At 38.1% G+C, this 19,009-nt stretch overlaps 1 long non-coding RNA gene and 1 other non-coding gene across 2 annotated transcripts in view; one reads left to right on the top strand and one right to left on the bottom strand.

Annotated features, from left to right (window-relative positions):
* Nucleotides 1–19,009, top strand: part of LOC134658881 (uncharacterized) — a 379,350-nt gene that overhangs the window by 197,395 nt on the left and 162,946 nt on the right. The window lies entirely within an intron of this gene.
* Trnad-auc (transfer RNA aspartic acid (anticodon AUC)) lies at nt 4,122–4,194 on the bottom strand. The gene has a single exon. It is a non-coding gene; the product is annotated as a tRNA-Asp (tRNA).

Below are 19,009 nucleotides of genomic sequence, written 5' to 3'. Positions count from 1 at the left end.
TTGACCGAGTTTCTCATATGGTCTTGATTCAGAAGCTTTCTTCCTACGGCGTCACGGGTCCTTTACTAAAATGGATTGAGTCATATCTCCATAATCGATCATTTTATGTAGTTATTAATGGTTTCTCTTCTCAGACTTATAATATCCCTTCAGGTGTTCCACAAGGCTCCCACCTTGGTCCTATATTATTCAATATATTTATTAATGATTTGCCCGCCCAATTTCATCACTCCATCCCGTTCATGTATGCAGACGATCTCAAATTTGCTAGAGTGGTAACTTGTCCTTCCGATGTCGCCCTTCTCCAGGATGACATTGAAAGGCTTAGTAAATGGTGTTCAGAAAATGGTATGTCTCTTAATGCCAAAAAATGCTCCTCTATTAGTTTTACTCGTAAGATCAATATAGTTTCTTCGTCATATCATATCGCTGGTGAATGTCTTCCTAAAGTGCAAACCATACGTGACCTAGGAATTATCTTTGATACAAAACTTACATTCGTTCCTCACATCGATGCAATAGTAAAAAAAGCTTCATGTATGTTAGGATTCGTCATAAGAAATGGAAAGGTATTTCGTAGGATACAAACCAAAAAACTTCTCTATTATAGTCTAGTATGTAGTCACCTAGAGTATGGTAGTATCGTCTGGCGACCACATTATGCAACTCATTGTCTTCGGATTGAAAGATTGCAAAAAAGATTTATGTGGCACCTTGCTCGATCGGTAGGTCTTGCGAAAAGATCTTTCTCTTATAAGGATAGGTTAAAACTTTTTAAAATGTTATCTCTTGAGAACCGTAGAGATTTACTAGATTTAAAATTTCTCACTAAGCTTATAAGAAACAGTATAGATTGTCCACAACTCTTGAGTAGCTTTCGTTTCTCTGTACCTAGAAGAATACCGCGTTTTGCTATCAAACCAATGTCTCGCCCTCAGCGCCGAACTGTGTTAGGGTCAAACTCCCCAGTACCACGCTTGAGCAATTTACTCAATAGATATAGTAACAGGTTTGATGTTCACTTTGACTCTCTGACAAAAATTAGAAATTTATTCATTAGTAGTTAGTATATTTAGTTTTAATTCCATATTTAGTTATATACCTACTTAACCAGTCTACATCGTGGTTGCGCTTTGCTCCTTATTCTATAGTAATAAGGTGTTCAAATGTGGCTTTGTTGTTGAATTTGCTTTTTTAATTTTTGCATGTGGTGTTTACCAGTAATTAGTTATACATTCAGCATGTTATTTAAGTTTGTATTGATGTACTTAAGCCTCAATGTAATAACTGTTGGTGAACCTTAAAAAAAAAAAAAAAAAAAAAAAAAAAAAAAAAAAAAAAAATTTCTTCAGAGTGCCTCTCTATTCATCTTTTTTTTATGTCCATCACCATCGAAGTTTACGCCAAGGAATAAAATAATGACAAGCTGTCATTTCAAGCCAAATGAACCAGTTCTTCTGAAAAACATTTTCTAAAAACGTTGTAGCTCTTATTTAGATTGAAATAAGGTTCAAAAAGATTTGGTTGGTTTAGTGTTCATGGTAGGTTTGACTTATAATAATTGGGCTTAACAAAACAAATGATGGAAATGTAAAGCGTGCCGGTAATATATATATTTTTCATCCGCTTAAACTGAATAATAAATAAAACAAATACTAGGCAGAAATCAGTACAAAATATATTGTTTTTCTCAATTGAAAGATGAATAGAAAATATTACCGAATCAAGTCCATCTTTCAATTGAGAAAAACAACACGCTACCTTGCGGAACTCCTAAGATTCTCATCAACTGAGGTAAAATATCGACAATTACCTAAAGAAGTTGCCAGCAGACGTAGTTACTTAGTCAAAAACAAAGTCAGAGGATGTGTTTTTTCATGTTTTATGTTTCTTTTTGTACAATAAAGTGTTTTACTACTACTACTACTACTACTACTACTACTACTACTACTAAATGAGCTATTTCACAATTATCCAGTTTTCTCAAAGACTCATTCTATCCAAAACGAAGAACATTAATTTATAAATCAGGTCAATCCATGTCGTCTGTCCAACTTCCGTTCGCTAATAAACCCGGAAGGTTCGAAATAACAAATATAAATTTTATTCATTCCTGTGCAAAAGCAATATTTTCAACAATAAATCATGTCGTAACAACGCTTCAAAACACAAAGAATTTTTCGTGAATAACGTGCATTTATATTTCATCCATAAAAATTGTATTTAAAGCCTTATTGAGATAAAATGAACAATAAGTCTTAGTGAAAAAAGTGTTTTTGCAACCCTAAAACGCCAATTTTTCATAAAAATCAGTCAAGTTAACCTACGAAGAAAATTTTGCTGTTTTTGTTCTCCATTTTATTCATTTCTATTTTGCCCTAAAATTTCTTCGTTAATTATTTTGTCCACATTCTTTGCAAAACTAAAGCGTAAAGAACAATATGATTTACCGAAAATGATACTATTGAACTTACATATTTAATTTATGTGTACCTGTTATAAAATCGGTTTTAGGATATTGAGTAATAGTTATTTACGATACAAGTGCGGAAAAGAGGAAATTCGAAACGAGTGGCGATAAATTAAAACACGACCGAAGGGAGTGTTTTAAATCGACACGAGTTGCGAATTACCTATTCGCACATGTATCGTACAACGTTTTACAGTACATATGCTCCTTTAAATATTTGACATAGCAACGAAAAGTGCTTATTTACGCACTAGTGCGGAAAAGTAGCCCCATATGTACTGTAAAATCTATTTCTTTAGTTCTGCTTTTTAAATTACCTACTCAATGAGCCTTTATTTTTGCAGTGTGCAAAAGGTTATCGCTCTAGATGCAAAAGCTCTTTTTTTAGCAACTCTCAAGGGGATTATTACACAAAATACCTACAGAACCCTTTAAATTCACTTCTTCCCCGTCACGCTTGCTAATGGACGCTTTTTGTTCTTTTGTTCCATGTTTTTTTCACCTCATAAAATTTAAATTTTAAGGAAAAACGTCGTATTTTTCTGAAAAATTTAAGGCGTATAATACTTTTTGTTAAGGAGGCGTGAAGGGCGAGTCATTTTTCATAATTGCTGGGTAATGACAGTGATTTGGCTGGACTTTTATATTCCTGACCTGTATAGCTTTCGTCTCTTGCTACTGGTATATAGAGACCGTCTTTGAATTTGTATTTATTTTTAAATACCGAAAAACACAACACAATACAAATCCTCTTTACTGCACAACCCCAGAATAAATGTACATGGAAACACAAATAATACATGAAGACAGAGGTAAACAACAGGTGGCCTTATCGCTAAAGAGCGATCTCTTCCAGACAACCTTTAGGTAGTGGAAAAATGAAAGTGATATATTAACTAATGCCGATTAGACGTAAAACATCGAACTATATTCCAGTAGGTACTACAACTATCACCCACAATTTGTAAATCAATATTCTGTTTAGTTTTGTTTGGATCTTTTGTTCCGTAGACAAATATAATTATAATTATTTTCTGTAGGTACCTCTGATGTAAATTTCATTCGATAGCGTGACTTGACCTACGCGTTTGCGGTAAGTGCCATTTTGAATGGGATTTTAAGCTTCCAAAACGTCCCGCTTGGCGCGCTGTTCAAAATCCCATACAAAAATAGACATTTAACACAAACGCGAACGCTCGTCACGCTATCAAATGAAATTTACACTACGGGTGTTTTTGACATTAAGAAAGTATGTTCTCAGGAAAAAGATACAACGGTTGAAAAGAATCGAATGCTATGTCAGCAATAGCGATAACAACTTGGTGTTTCGTGAACAGAGGAATTAAAAAAACATTTTGTTAACGGCTTTTTCGGAGGTCGTGTCAGATGGTTTTGATACGACAATAATCAGAGGCATCGTAAAATCGATAAAACGTTATCTACCTGTCTCTCGCTCGAATATGCATGTGTGACAGAGAGATTGATATAGTTTTTCGAATTTTCGATGTTGGCGGTAAGGACCTCAGGATATCTAACGAGGGGGTGGCCTGATCTTCCAATTTGTTGAATTATTTTTTTAACTTTTAACAAGCAGAAACGTCTGCGATCGATGCTATTAAGCTTAAAATAAATTTAAAAGTGGAAAAATTACTGTCTTGGGTGAGACTTGAACTCACGACCTCTGGATCGATACTCCAGCGCTCTGCCATCTGAGCCACCAAGACCTTATCCATAGCCAGCAAATCTTTCCACCATATGAGTCAAGGGACCCGAGCGACATCTACCGTAAGGGCGTTACACTTCTTGAACGGCTACCGGAGTTCCAAGTCACATTGGAAATTCACCAGTTACGATGCGCTACCCATACTATTTTTTTAATTTTTAACAAGCAGAAACCAAAGAATTTGTTGAAGTATTGATGTTGACTCGCAATGCATTTTTCGCACACTAGTAAGTGCGAGCGAGAGGCCTTATGCCACAACTCGTAGTGTATTTTTCAAATATAATGATTTTATTCAGTAAAACCTAAAGTAGTTCGAATTCTAAAATTGACATAAAGTAGGTACATTTCGTAAGTTCAATTTGGCCTTCGGGATTTGTACCCAGAAGGGCTAAGATGGCCGACTCTTTATCATTTGCCAGCATGCCTGTCACGTTCTAACAAGTATGTAAGTGCGAAAGTGACGCATGACATGACAGGTGATAAAAGCGCGACCATGATACCGCTGCAGAACAACCACACACCAATGTGTCACGTATAAGATAATTTATCAATGATAATAAAATACAATAGACACTTAATACCTACAATTAAATAGTAATGATTAACCCATCGCACTATTTCACCAAAATCACTGTATTTTCTTAAACAACCCGTCTTTCCAGGCTTAGTTCAACCAACGTTCCTTGACCCACAGTTACCCCATAACAGCACGCCGTACGGGGGCAAAAGTATTATGGTCTGTTGTAAGACCATAATTCAAGTCACCTGAGACTTTATCGTGTGTCAGAACCCTTCTCAAAGCAACAGCAGGGTTGACTCTGGATTAATTACCGAGTGATAGTAAAATGAAACGTTGGGAAGCGCTGGTGTCCTAGCGGTAAGAGCGTGCGACTTTCAATCCGGAGGTCGCGGGTGCCAACCCCGGCGCGTACCTTTCTTTTGGGTGCTAGTACTAGTGTAAGACAAATATAGTATCATTCTCTCTGTCTATGTTTGAAATGAGACAGTCCTTTGACAAACTATATTCTGTTATCTACGACATCGACAATCTAACCACTCATGGTGAAAAATGAACTGTAAACTGTAACAGTAATTTTCTTTCAAGTAATGGCTTCCAATTGGTGATTAATTAAACAATCAACACTAACACGATATGTCCAAAAGCTGAATAAACCCGGGTAGGTGCGGGCCGAGAGGCGTTCCTGAAGTTGATTATACAACGGCCATAACCCAGGAACTGAACATGACTGCTTCAGTGGCCCTGTATCACACCAAAATGAGGCATGTGCCGCGGCCGCTGCTGGATACCATCCCGAGCGCGGACTTCTGGCCGAAGGTGGTATTTCGGTGGTTCCGTGCCGAATTCTATACCGGAACAGTGACAACAGAGACAGACAGACAGGTGAGTGAACAGTGACAATCGCTTGCAATTCGCTATGAATCGCTTTGTGTCTCTCTATCACTCTTCCATATTAGTGTGACAGTGACAGTTGCATTTCGTTCGCTACGGAGCGTTAGCGATTGGTATGTCTACGGGGTCAGATGACGCAGAAAACTGTGTCGGCTAATGATTTTTAGCTTTTATAATTTTTAGAAAGAAAACATCAGTGTGCGAGCACTTCGCTCCCGTAGCTCGGCCTTCGGCCTCATGTGCTTGGGGGCACCTGTGGGACGCTTCAGGCCTTCGGCCAGTATGTATGTTAGTTTGTAATGCATGTATTATGCTACGCAGGGCCTTAGTTGCCTAACTAAGTGACATCATTTAGATATCATTCATTCAGAAGCCAGTGTACATTCGGATTGGCCTGCTAGTCTAAACTTTTCATAAAACATTAGTAGTTTCAATGTATCCAACTAAAGTGAATTTATTTAAAATCGTGTCGGTGTAATAGCCGGTCGCCATATTGCAAATGAAACTACTAGTCTAGATTAGAAACTTGTTCCATACTGCAGTTTGTTCAGCGATACATTGGAACTTTTGCCTTGAATAATCCGAACCCGGAGGCCAATTCAAACGTACGTATATTTTGATGTCAAAATGATGTCATTTTGTTTTCATTCGCCCTACCGCTCTTGCCAATAAGCTAGATCAACGAATGGTGCAATATATTTTAGTGCGCTCATATCAATGCAATATTTCAAATTTTAAATTTCTGTTTTGACCCGATTAGCTTTGTGGTCCGATTTGCGTCAGTTTACCCTACATGTACAGGCAATATATGATAACAAAATGACATCATTTAGATATGAAATGGTAAATTTGAATTGGGTTCACGTATTGGAATATGAAAATATTGTCGACCACGTATTGTTATAGATCCGTCTGTGAAGTTTTAGAATACGAAATGAAGATTATATCAAATTTTTATAGAAAAGTTTCATTAGGTATGTTTGTATCTGTGGCAACACATATATTATGTTTTAAATAATTTTATTGTTAATATTAGTTGCCTGCGCGCCGCGCTCCCGCGGCCGCGCGATGTACTTAAAAGTAACGGTATTATCTTCGGGCGCATTCGTGCGCACTCGGTTTTCCTTGCCAGCTCAGTCGTATCCGCTATCCGACGCCGGAAGGCTGCGCGCAGGCAGATCGCTCTCGCTTGCAATTTAAATACGTTTACATGTACTTTTCTGTGTTTCTTCTTCTACGGTGTCCTGTGCTATTTTCTTTCTTCCGTACTGTACTGACTATCTTCTGTGGACTGTGTTTAACCTATAATAAACTTTATAAATGTTAAACTGCGTATATTATTTAATATAGCTTCGTAGCTACAAATTTGGTGACCCCGACGTGATTATAGATCTGGAGGCGTATTCTGATATACCATGTTATTAATTTGATCTTGATTTAATATGGAGACGAGTATGATTTGTCTGAGTAGAACATGACGTTTCTGGCTGAAGAAATCAACGTCGTAACAAAACCGATATTAATATAAGGAATTCTTAGGTACATGTTAAAATAACTTTCACAGTGTTTTATATTTATTATAAATAGGTACCTACATGTAGAAAGTTATGAACATCAATAACCTACTAATCATATTACCCAATCCAAAATGGAGTTTATTTTCAATTCCACCGGTGGCTGCGTGAAATAACCATCAATTTAAAGTGTAAAATATATGTTTTATGCAATCTTATCGCGGTAATGTATAAGCCCATGCGAAATTGGTTTGGAACACGCGAGGGTGGGAGGGATTTTGAAAATGTACTCGTAGTTACTTTTCTTTTACATTGCTGTTTAAAATTGTGGCTTTTTTTATGAAGACTACCTACTATTAATATTCACTGTCACTTGTAATATTTCCCAACCAATATGAAACCAACCCTTAGAGAAAAGAGCGTACTCCCATCGTAAATCCGGTAACGCCCTTGCAACCCCTCTTGTGTTGAAGGTGTTCATGCGAGACGGTAATCGCTTACTATCAGGCGATTTGTCTGTTCGCTTGCTTCCTTTATCATAAAAACAACGGGTTGCACTCCGGGAGTGCCGGCAGCAGTGAAAACTCAATTACTAGTGCAAAATGTCTGTATAATTGAGGTAAACGCCATCTTATTTCGTCGCATTACTTGAAACCCCTAAGCACATCAGTGTTAGTACTCGAGTTATATTAATACCAGTTAGAGCGAAACTCACTAGATGGCATTTAAATCAATAAAGAAAAACTCAATGACATTGTTCGATCAGGTCACGTGTCCGTCTTACGGTCACGTGATCTGTCGCGATTTTAACATTTTTTCCCCACCTCAAAAAGTGCACAACGCCGCTAAAGAAGCTTTCACTTAAAAAATATATTTCTGAATAATAAGTCTGTAGTTCACCTGTTGAATCCGATATTCGTTTCAGTAATCCAAGTTTGTAGTAAATAATTGACTCAATTTGTATACTCCAGTTTCTATAATAACTTAGCAAGCATTAGACTCGTAACATGAGTACATCTCAACTGCCTACATTAATATTGGCCACAATTTTGCAGACCCTATTATTTTAACGTAGTTTTAAGTATGTAATATGATATGATATTATTCGTTTAAATATTTAGGTACAATTCTATTTAGGAAACAAATACTTCAATGTAAATAAAAATATATGATACCTACGTCGAAAAAATAGAATAGAATAGAATAGAATAGAATAGAATAGAATAGAATAGAATAGAATAAGAAAATATAAGATAAAAATATATGATACCTACGTCGAAAAAATCATATATTATTTAAACCTATATGTACATCCGAAATTAAATCCCGGAATGGAGTTACTGAAGGCGCGAGTAGGGTCCAACCTGAAATAAGCCGCAGATTCCTGCAGCCGACCTGCCTCCACACGTATTGGCTCGCCTTTCCTGTGGGTTAAGACAGTGAAGCCGAGAGGGTAATGCAGGTGCTGGGCATCCCTGCGTTTCCTTAATTCCGTCCCAGGCGGTGTTAAGTCTGGAGAGGTCATTGTCTCTCCGATTTGCACCATAAATCGTCTGCAATAGACGCAAAGGCCAAAGGCCAATGGATGTACATCTGGTAAAATCTTAAGATTTTGAGCAATCAGCTCAAAACATTAAAAAAAACCTAATATTTTTGTGTTTTGTAAGTAGCGTAGTTGTCCTTAGAAATAAATTTACCGAACACGAATGAATAGTCAGGCCTATTCTAAGACGCGTAGCACTTGTAATCGTAGCAGTTTCTCGTAGACTGTCTATTTGGTAAGTATATGAGAAAATAAATAGGTACAGTCATCAGATATATCGAAGCGGCCAAGGAGTTCACAATATCTGAACACGCACTCTAACGCCCTGACAATAGAGGCGTGTTCAGATATTTTTGAGAGCCTTAGCCGCCCCGATATATCTGATGGCGACTGTACTATTACTTCGAGCAACTTTGCCTTTGAGCAACTTTGACTATATTTCTACCATTTACTAGGTTAATTAAGAGCTTAATCGGGAATTAATCGGGAGTTTTAAAAGATATGAGTGAAAAACATATTATTACATATATTGTTTATTAAAGAACTTGATAGTAAGTAAATTTATTTTAAATATCTTGCTGGATATTTAAATACTTGCGGCCGCAAAGAAATAAGATAGTATTATTATGGCTATAAAGGCTGAAATGGTCTAAATCCGAACAGTACCTTTATCCAGATTATATTTTCACTTGTTGATTTAAAAAATACCCGTAAAAATAAAGTGATCTTATTCCACCTAAATTCCATAAAATATTTCCCAATTTTCGCTCCCATCACTCAAGCGTAACCGTTCATAATAAACACATCTCGCAATATCAAACCAAATTAAAACCTTCACTGTCTCCCATTTATTAACAGTATCAAAAAGGCTAAATTTCTTAAGAAACTCTTAAGACTTACGCCCTTTTCATTTTGTAAGAATCGCTCTAGAAATGTCTTATGTGTCATGGTTGTTGAAGTGAGTTATGACCTTTTGTAAAGTGTCTGTTTCGCGGCCGAGTCTAGTGATGTGCTGGTTTTAGTAATAGGTATTTGTGAGATTACTGGGAATTTTAAATTAAATTCATTTATCTACCATATGAAATTAGATGGTGATGTTGCAGACTCTTTAGAGTCTTTATTCTTTTTTCCGATTATAAATTCAAAAGAAGAAACTGATACATTAGATTTGTAGATTCCTTAATTTGGTTGTCAAACGCTGTGGTTTTCTGATCTTTGTAAATACCTACTAAATTATAATTAAATATATAATATCGAAGGTAACATCTTATCATTTAATACAGTTCACCAGTCCCATCTTTTTCAGGTGTATACAATCCTTCTATTCAAAAAGACCTCCGCGAGCTGTACCGGGTGCAAAGGTGCCCATCACTGGGAATTTCGATTTCCAGACATGAGTAGATCTGTACTAAGTATGCAATAAAGAGTTATTGCACACCTCACATACACGTAGCTTACAATAAATGTACAATAACATAAACAAAGACAATAGAGGTAACAACAGGCGGTCTTATCGCTTAAGAGCGATCTCTTCCAGACAACCTTTGGGTATCGGAGACAAAAGCATTAGAATATACGGTATGTATTGTTTTAGTATCTTCGCCCACACTGTTAACTGTACATCGGTGGACCTTAATGCCATTTGGAATAAGGTCCACCGATGTACAGTTAGGGGTGTTGTTGTTTGTACACTTTTAACGAGACCTACGCTGTGGATTTAGGTCATGGTTTGTAAACACATATATCGATTTTCTGGATTGGTATATGTACATTATCTGTGATGAGTTACCTATTGCGAATTCATGATTGAATAATTTCTGCTGCAGAGAAAAACCAGGTCGAATAAATTGAAAAAAAATCAGCAAAATGTATTAATTTGAGACGAACGTAGCGTATTACGTCACGTCACGTCAGAATTTTAGTTAATGATCAACAAATCGATAGCTGCAAACCATATTTTAAAGAACATAATATACTCACCCTTCCATGTATCTATATCCTGGAAATTTGCAAATTTGTCAGAAACTACCCTGAATTATATACAAAACGCAAAGATGTAACAGGAACTCGTGAAATGCGTTATAAAAACAAACTCTTGCTACCAGCCTCACGGCTAAAGATGCTCTCAACCGGGCCTTTTGTAATGTCGATAAAAATATACAATAAATTGCCGGATGAATTAAAAGAAGAAAAAAGTGAAACAGCATTTATCCGTAAGCTGAAACAATTTTTATTGTCCAAATGTTACTATTCCCTGAATGAATACTTACTTAGAAGAAAATGTAACTAATACCTAGAATTAAGTGAAACCTAGATTTATTATAATATTGTGTAAGTGCCTTTCTCCTTACTTTGCTGCGCCCATCAGGGTACATAATGCGATCAATAATTATGTTTATATCCCACCTTACCTGTGTAACCATTATGTGCAAATAAATGATTGAGTATTGAGTATTGAGTACGTAGGTGACGTAGATACGACCTTCAAACCTTCAAGAAAAAAGCTTATTAAATACCGGCAACAAATATATATTTCCTATAATATCATAAAAAGGCCTTCACGGTCTCGGTAGATATTACCAGAAATATTATATCCATAAGAAAGTTTTATGAATATTCCCGGGAATATTCCCACAGAATTTTTCTTTCGCTACCTTACTAGCAACACCTCATTTTAATATGCAAATGGAACGAATTGAGACGAACGTAGCGTATCACGTTGATACTTCGCAAATTGAATTGGAGAGGCGTTCAAATAATGGCGGTCGAAAATGAGATGATTAGGCGGTTATTGAATTTTAAACGATATTTTAAAAACTCGTGTGTGGGGTTCTTGTCGCGTCGGTATTCTTAACCATAGAGAAATATAATAAGACAAGAGTGCTCACTCCATACATCAGTTAGACTATTAATTTCAGTGTCTACATCTAGCATCGAGTAGCGGAACTATCAGTACTGCTACTTGACAATAGATGTAGCACCGACCGGAAAGTCTTATCTCAACAGCAAGACTTTCCGGGCGGTGCTACATCTATTGTCAAGTAGCAGTACTGATAGTTCCGCGACTCGATGCTAGATGCTAATAGTCTTTTTGGTACTAAAACTGATGTATGGAGTGAGCAATCTATGTATTTTTTTCTCTGTCTTAACGTTCTACGTCAATGTTCTTAACTGTTGACTGTTTCATTTAAAATTTAAGTCACTGGCGTCTATTTCATATGTCATATAAATCGTAACTAACTGTAAGAAGATTTGGAATTAGACATGGAGAAAAAATATCGAGAACATTTCATGGGAACTTTGTATTTTTTGAAAATTTTCTTTGGCACATTGCTAGCAAAATCTGTTAATTACGAGTAGGTACATAATTTTATTTAAACTGTTGAGAAACATACTAACATTGAACAAAAACAACAAAACAATAAGTGAGTCTAAACCGTAAAATTATTCAAATTAATGGTACATACTTCAAACTGAGTGTCTATCGCGAACATCGAATATCTAAATATCGTTTTCTGCCTCTATCGCTCTTCCATATTAGAGCGACAGAGAAGCCGCGATTTCTGATATTTGCTGTACGCTTTCTGCACTTGGCATGAGTTGGCACATATTGATGGTAACTCCATATTCTCGTTCAATACTCGGATTGATATGTGTCCAAAGCCAGCGATTGGATGCTGCCAGCAAATTATGCAAGGTGCAATATGAAGGGTATCAGATACATATGTTAAAACAAGTAACTACCTATACTTAACACGAGCCGGGGTTTGAACCCACGACGTTCGGAAGCTTCTCGTTTTACCGCTAACCTCTACATATTTTTTTAATACTACGTCGGTGGCAAACAAGCATACGACCCGCCTGATGGTAAGTCACCGTAACCTATATGTCCATATAGGTCTGGAGTCCTCCAGAGGTATGGTGTTACATACACACCGACAACCTTACTCACCGACAGGAACACAACACTATGAGTAGGGTCATAGAGAAAAAAATACATAGAGTGCTCACTCCATACATCAGTTCAGTTCAGACTATTAATTTCAGTGTCTACATCTAGGATCGAGTAGCGGAACTATCAGTACTGCTACTTGACAATAGATGTAGCACCGACCGGAAAGTCTTATCTCAACAGCATAAGACTTTCCGGTCGGTGGCGACATCTATTGTCAAGTAGCAGTACTGATAGTTCCGCTACTCGATGCTAGATGCTAATAGTCTTTTTGGTACTAAAACTGATGTATGGAGTGAGCGCTCTATGTATTTTTTTCTCTATGTATGGTGGGGTCTAAGTATGGATGTTGTTATGGCTCGATTATCCTCCTAAGGCCCAAGGTCCTACCTATAGTACTTCTTCAGTCCGATGAAATTTAAACCATATTCAATTGGAACAGTTGCATGTCATTTGTTTCGTACAATTTTCAAACAAATAAAAGTCAACTCTATTCCCTGCACTGTAGGTTCAAATTTCAGTGGCAAATTTTGGGTTTTTCATTTGTATGGCTGGGCCTTAAGAGGTTAAGAGACTAATAAGATCCGCTCGGCAACATAGTCTTATAAATTGGTGCAGGCACTATTTTTAATGCAATTGCCATTTGATTATCATGAGAAAAACGTAAGTAAAATAAGAACTTACGTTTTTCTATAAGGAAAAGTGACTGTGCAATGAAAGAACCGAGGGTTTTTTAGAAACCTCTATACATTAAGCGGGGCTAATTTCCTGCAGAATCACCATTATAGCCAACAGGGAAAACTATCGCCGGTGGTCCAAGGCACAAGATTAGTTCATCACCAAGTTTACAAGTACTTAGGTAGGCTGTTAGCAGCGAGACGAATTCAAACTTGCCGTACATGTATTGACACAAAAGCGAGGCGTACGGGTGATCGACTGATATAATTTAGATATTTTGCGATCACAGTCACAAGTTACTACGAGCGAAATGTACGCGCGACTGATATCATTTAGACATCATTTTGATGTCACAATATACATACATTGGAATTGGCCTCAGTATCTTGATAACGACAAATATTGCTTTTAATATCAATTAAGGGTGGACAAAGTCACCCGGTCTAACGTGAGTCATCCTTTATCAGTAAAGGTTCTCACGCAAAAATGTTATTTTTATTATGAATTTTTACACGATTAATTAATAATATCTGGGTGACCAAGCTTCGCTCGGAAAACATGTAAAAACTCGAAAATGTGCGTTTTCCCAGAGAAAAGACCTAGCTAGATCGATTTTTCGCCCCCAAAAACCCCCATATAGTAAATTTCATCGAAATCGTTAGAGCCGTTTCCGAGATCCCCGAAATATATATATATAAATAAATAAATATATAAATGAACAAGAATTGCTCGTTTAAAGGTATTAGATCAATACTAAGCTATATTTATAGCTGAGACTCGAATCCTCACTACAGGAAAGATTATTATCAAACAGCTAAGAACCACCGCAAGGAAACTCGCTTTTACGTAAAAAAAAAACCGGTTGCACTCCGGGAGTGCCGGCAGAAGTGAAAACTCAATGACTAGTGCAAAATGTCTGCAGCACTATGTATAATTGAGGTTAACGCCATCTAGCGTTATTTCGTCGCATTACTTGAAATCCCTAAGCACATCACAGTTAGTACTCGAGTTATATTAATACCAGTAAGAGGGAAACTCACTAAATGGCATTTAAATCAATAAAGAAAAATTCAATGACATTGAACTAACAGTTTTTCGATCAGGTCACGTATCCGTCTTACGGTCACGTGACCTGTCGCGAGTTTAGAATTTTTTCCCCACCTCAAAAAGTGCACAGCGCCGCTAAAGAAGTTTTCACTTCGATGCCACAGACAGACAAACGGACATTGGCGTCAAAGATACACCCCTCATTTTGCAAAACGCTCGCATCTCGTTACTTGTACCCCACTCAGCTAGTTAGCGGGACGTATTTCATCGTACATAAATACGGGCGATTTTTGCGTCGGGGGTTAGAAAACGCTTGCACCTCGTCACTGGAAACCCACTCAGCTAGTTAGCGGGACGTATTTCATCGTACATAAATACGGGCGCTTTTTGCGTCGGGGGTTAGAAAACGCTCGCATCTCATCACTGGAACCCCACTCAGCTAGTTAGCGGGACGTATTTCACCGTACATAAATACGGGAACTTTTTTATTGTTATTGTTATTGATGCCATAAAACTATGTTACTGTGACGTTGCCGAATTAACTGCTATATTTGTCGCTTTTTGTTCGCTGTAATTGTGTGTGTCGTTAGAGAAAGATAATTGTAGTTAGTTATCCCAACTATTTCTTGTTGTTATTCTGTCCGGTCAGCCAAGAGACAATAGTAGCATAGTTTGTTAGAAGACATTGTACACCACCTTCTTCTGACACGCTTGGTAGACGACCCTCAATGGAAAGGGTTTTAGTATCACAAAAAAGCGTGTTTGGTGAATTTAAATGCCTAAAAATTAGGTTTTAAAGAGTGATCCAGGAGAACGTAACCATGGCAACGAGTGACAAGAAAAAGTTGGTAAACCCATGGAAGATAATGGTCATAATAGATAAAAATATCTGGGAGACCAAGCTTTGCTCAGAAAACATATAAAAACTCGAAAACGCGCGTTTTTCCAGATACAAGACCTAGCTAGATCGACTTTTCGCCCCCGAAAATACCCATGTAGCAAAATTCATCGAAATCGTTAGAGCCGTTTCCGCGAGATCCAAGAAAATATAAATATCCAAGAATTGCTCAATTAGTAAGATTATGAAGCCGTACGGTTTTTTTTTATCGAAACTTGGATAAAGTGCATTTTCCAAGGCATTACTATTGCTACAGTTGAAAGTGCTTATTTAGCAGATATTAATAGCAATTTTCAAAATTTCCCGCCCGTTTTCCAAATAATCCCGAAGCTGCTTATCTAAATACGAAATATCATTTTAATATTTACTAGTCACTTTAATTACAAAAGGACCTTTCTGTGGGATTCAGATGAAATGTTCGTAAAACGAAATAAAAGTGTGTAAAAATATAAATGTAATCGGTTTGATCGGAAAAGTCGAGAAAACTTTGTCCTAAATATGTAGTCATATGATTTACCGTAACAGAAAGCGTTTCAATAGTGAAAAACCTTTCACAGTCGTTTGTGAAACAAAACGTGAAAGAACCATAAAACCCAATCCCATCAGCTCAATTAAAGCTTACAAATAGACAGAACTTCCACTAAATATAGATGTTATAATATAGTTACTAAAAAAAACACGAACCCCCCATTGGCCAAGGCCAGTTGATATCCCTAGTGTAAATTTCAAACGATAGCGCGACGTGACGTACGCGTTTGCGTTAAATGTCATTTTGTATGGGATTATGAGTTTCCAAAACGTCCCGCTTGGCGCGCTGTTCAAAATCCCATACAAAATAGTCATAACACAAACGCGAATGCTCGTCACGCTATCGAATGAAATTTACACTAGGGGTTCTGATTTGTCGACGTCTTCAGCTTTCGCAGCTTTGCGGAGATATAAGCCAACGCGCCATAACACTTTTGACGTGAAACGTCTTTAAAAACCCGTAATAGAGGTGCCGGACCAAAAACCAAGTGTAACGAAAAGTGTTATGGCGCGGTGGCTTATATCTCTGTAACTGTAATACCTATATGTATAGTTATAACATCAGTGTATAGAGGAAAGTAGCCATTACTCGGAAATGCATGTTCCGCTGACATAGATGGCGCTGATTCTACGCTAGAAACGACGCAATAGGTGCTAAAATGACCCCTATTTTCAGTGTTCATTTAGTAATTACTCATCAGCCCATTAACCGATTTCGGTAAAATTGGAGTCATTTGATAGATCTTATTCCATTTTAACGAAATAGGAGAAAAATAAAACACGCGAAATTATAATAAGCTGCAAAAAGGTAAAAGAGTGACAGTTTTTACAGAAATTTTATCACTGCTCTTGTTTGAGGCCACTGTGTGCGAAAATTAAGGCGCAAAACTGACGCAAATTACCTGAAGTAGTAAGATAATGCAAATACGGTTCTTTACATACCACTTTTACCCTAGTGAAACCTGTTAATCTCCTCAAATAGTTCATTAGAATCTATGGCGGCGCGGCGGCGCGGCGGCGCGAGTTAGTAAGAACACGTAGAACGAACGTATGGCGGCTGCTTGACAATCTCGAGTTCCTATTCCTATTACTATCTTAGTTGAGTACTTTCTGCTGTATGGGTCAAACAAATTTTAGAAAAGGTCACTTCTGTGGACAATACATTAAAAGGTAACGACTCTGGTACGTATATTTATTTAAGTGTGAACGGCGCCGCAGGCGCCCTGTATGAAAGAGCGCGCGTGAATGTCGGGCTTCGCCCGACCTTTAAGTGTGAAGGGCGCCGCAGGCGCCCTTTATGAATGTCGGGCATCGCCCGACCTTTAAGTGAGAACGGCGCCGCAGGCGCCCTGTATGACAGCGCGCGCCAAGCGCGCTGAATGTCGGGCTTCGCCCGACCTTTAAGTGTGAAGGGCGCCGCGGGCACCCTGTATGTAAGAGCGCGCTTCGCGCGCTGAATGTCGGGCTTCGCCCGAACTTTAAGTGTGAAGGGCGCCGCAGGCGCCCTGTATGTAAGAGCGCGCTTCGCGCGCTGAATGTTGGGCTTCGCCCGAACTTTAAGTGCGAATGTAAGAGCGCGCGAAGCGCGCTGAATGCCCGACCTTTAAGTGTGAGCGGCGCCGCAGGCGCCCTGTATGAAAGAGCGCACGAAGCGAGCTAAATGTCGGGCTTCGCCAGACCTTTAAGTGTGAAGGGTGCCGCATTCTTTAAGTGTGACTATTAATGTTCATGTGCCAGCGCACCCAGTCGGCCTTCGGCCTTCACACTTAGACACTTATACTATTGTTCTGTGTTTAAGCACGCATCCTGGACGCTTCGGGCCTTCGGCCCTACACAGAGCTCAGCCTTCGGCTTTCTCATTAGCTATCGACACCAACGTTTCACGTCAACCATTGCGGCTGTGTCCCTGACACAGCCTCTCTCATTTTTTTTTCGTTACATCGGTTTTTAGGGTTCCGTACCCAAAGGGTAAAAACGGGACCCTATTACTAAGACTCCGCTGTCCGTCCGTCCATCCGTCTGTCACCACGTATCTCTGTATCTCACGAACCGTGATAGCTAGACAGTTGAAATTTTCACAGATGATGTATTTCTGTTGCCGCTATAACAAAAAATAGTAAAAACAATAAAATAAAGATTTATGTGGGGCTCCCATACAAAAAACGTGATTTTTTACCGAAAGTTAAGCAACGTCGGGCGGGGTCAGTACTTGGATGGGTGACCGTTTTTTTGCTTGTTTTGCTCTATTTTTTGTTGATGGTGCGGAACCCTCCGTGCGCGAGTCCGATTCGCACTTGGCCGGTTTTTGATCTTATAGGGTTTGCACGTTGGATCCGAAATGTATGGGAATATCTGCAGATCCGGATCCAGATCCGGATAATTCCATACATTTCGCATCCGGATTTTGCAATCCCCTTGAGAATGCAATTCTAGATAATTATCTGCTAATATCTAGAACACTAATAATAGTTATTTGTACAACAAGAGATCAAAGTTTGATATTTCTTCGAGTGCTTATTTTGAGTCCCGTGCAAGCGAAAGATTCTATAATAGATTCACGAGCGTAGCGAGTGAATCTAATTTAGAATCTTGAGCGTAGTAAGGGACTCAAAAGCGCACGAGATGTAAATAACTTGTGTATTTTATGTAAACTTGATGTAAATAACGAGATGTAAATAACTATATTGTGGTTGCACATCCGAGCTTCTTGTTAGGTTTCTGTTTGTTCGTTTGTTGTTTAGGCTTGGATTCTTGTTTATCTTGCTGTTCGGTGTCCTTTGGTATTGGTAAGAGTGATAGTTTTATTACTGGGCGCTTTCGGAGTCCATTCATTGTTTTCAGAGTAACAACTTGAACATACCCGTCTGGTCCGGCGTGAGTGTTTACGACCCTTCCGAGGGCCCACTTTCCTGCGCTAAAATCGTAGAATATTCTTCGTACGTAAGTTTCTTAAAATATTCGTGTAGTACACAACATTTTTCACCTCAGCAGTGAGAACATATTAGAGAACCCGAAAAATGTATTCCTTCTTCATCACTTACCTCTATTCACTCATGTTTTCTTAAGATATACCAACAATTAAATTTTCACCTCAGCAGCTCGAACAAGGGTACTTTGCTACTTAAAAACAGTGAGCAAAATCGCATTTTGCTCATTTTGTCTCACTCAGTGAGCAAAATGCGATTTTGCTCACTGTTTTTAAGTAGCAAAGTACCCTTGTTCGAGCTGCTGAGGTGAAAAATAAA

This window comes from Cydia amplana, chromosome 23 (genome assembly GCF_948474715.1).
Source record: "Cydia amplana chromosome 23, ilCydAmpl1.1, whole genome shotgun sequence".
In the NCBI taxonomy this organism is placed as follows: Eukaryota; Metazoa; Arthropoda; class Insecta; order Lepidoptera; family Tortricidae; genus Cydia; species Cydia amplana.
Note: the sequence above shows the minus strand (reverse complement) of the source record. Positions and strands in the feature narration are given on the sequence as shown.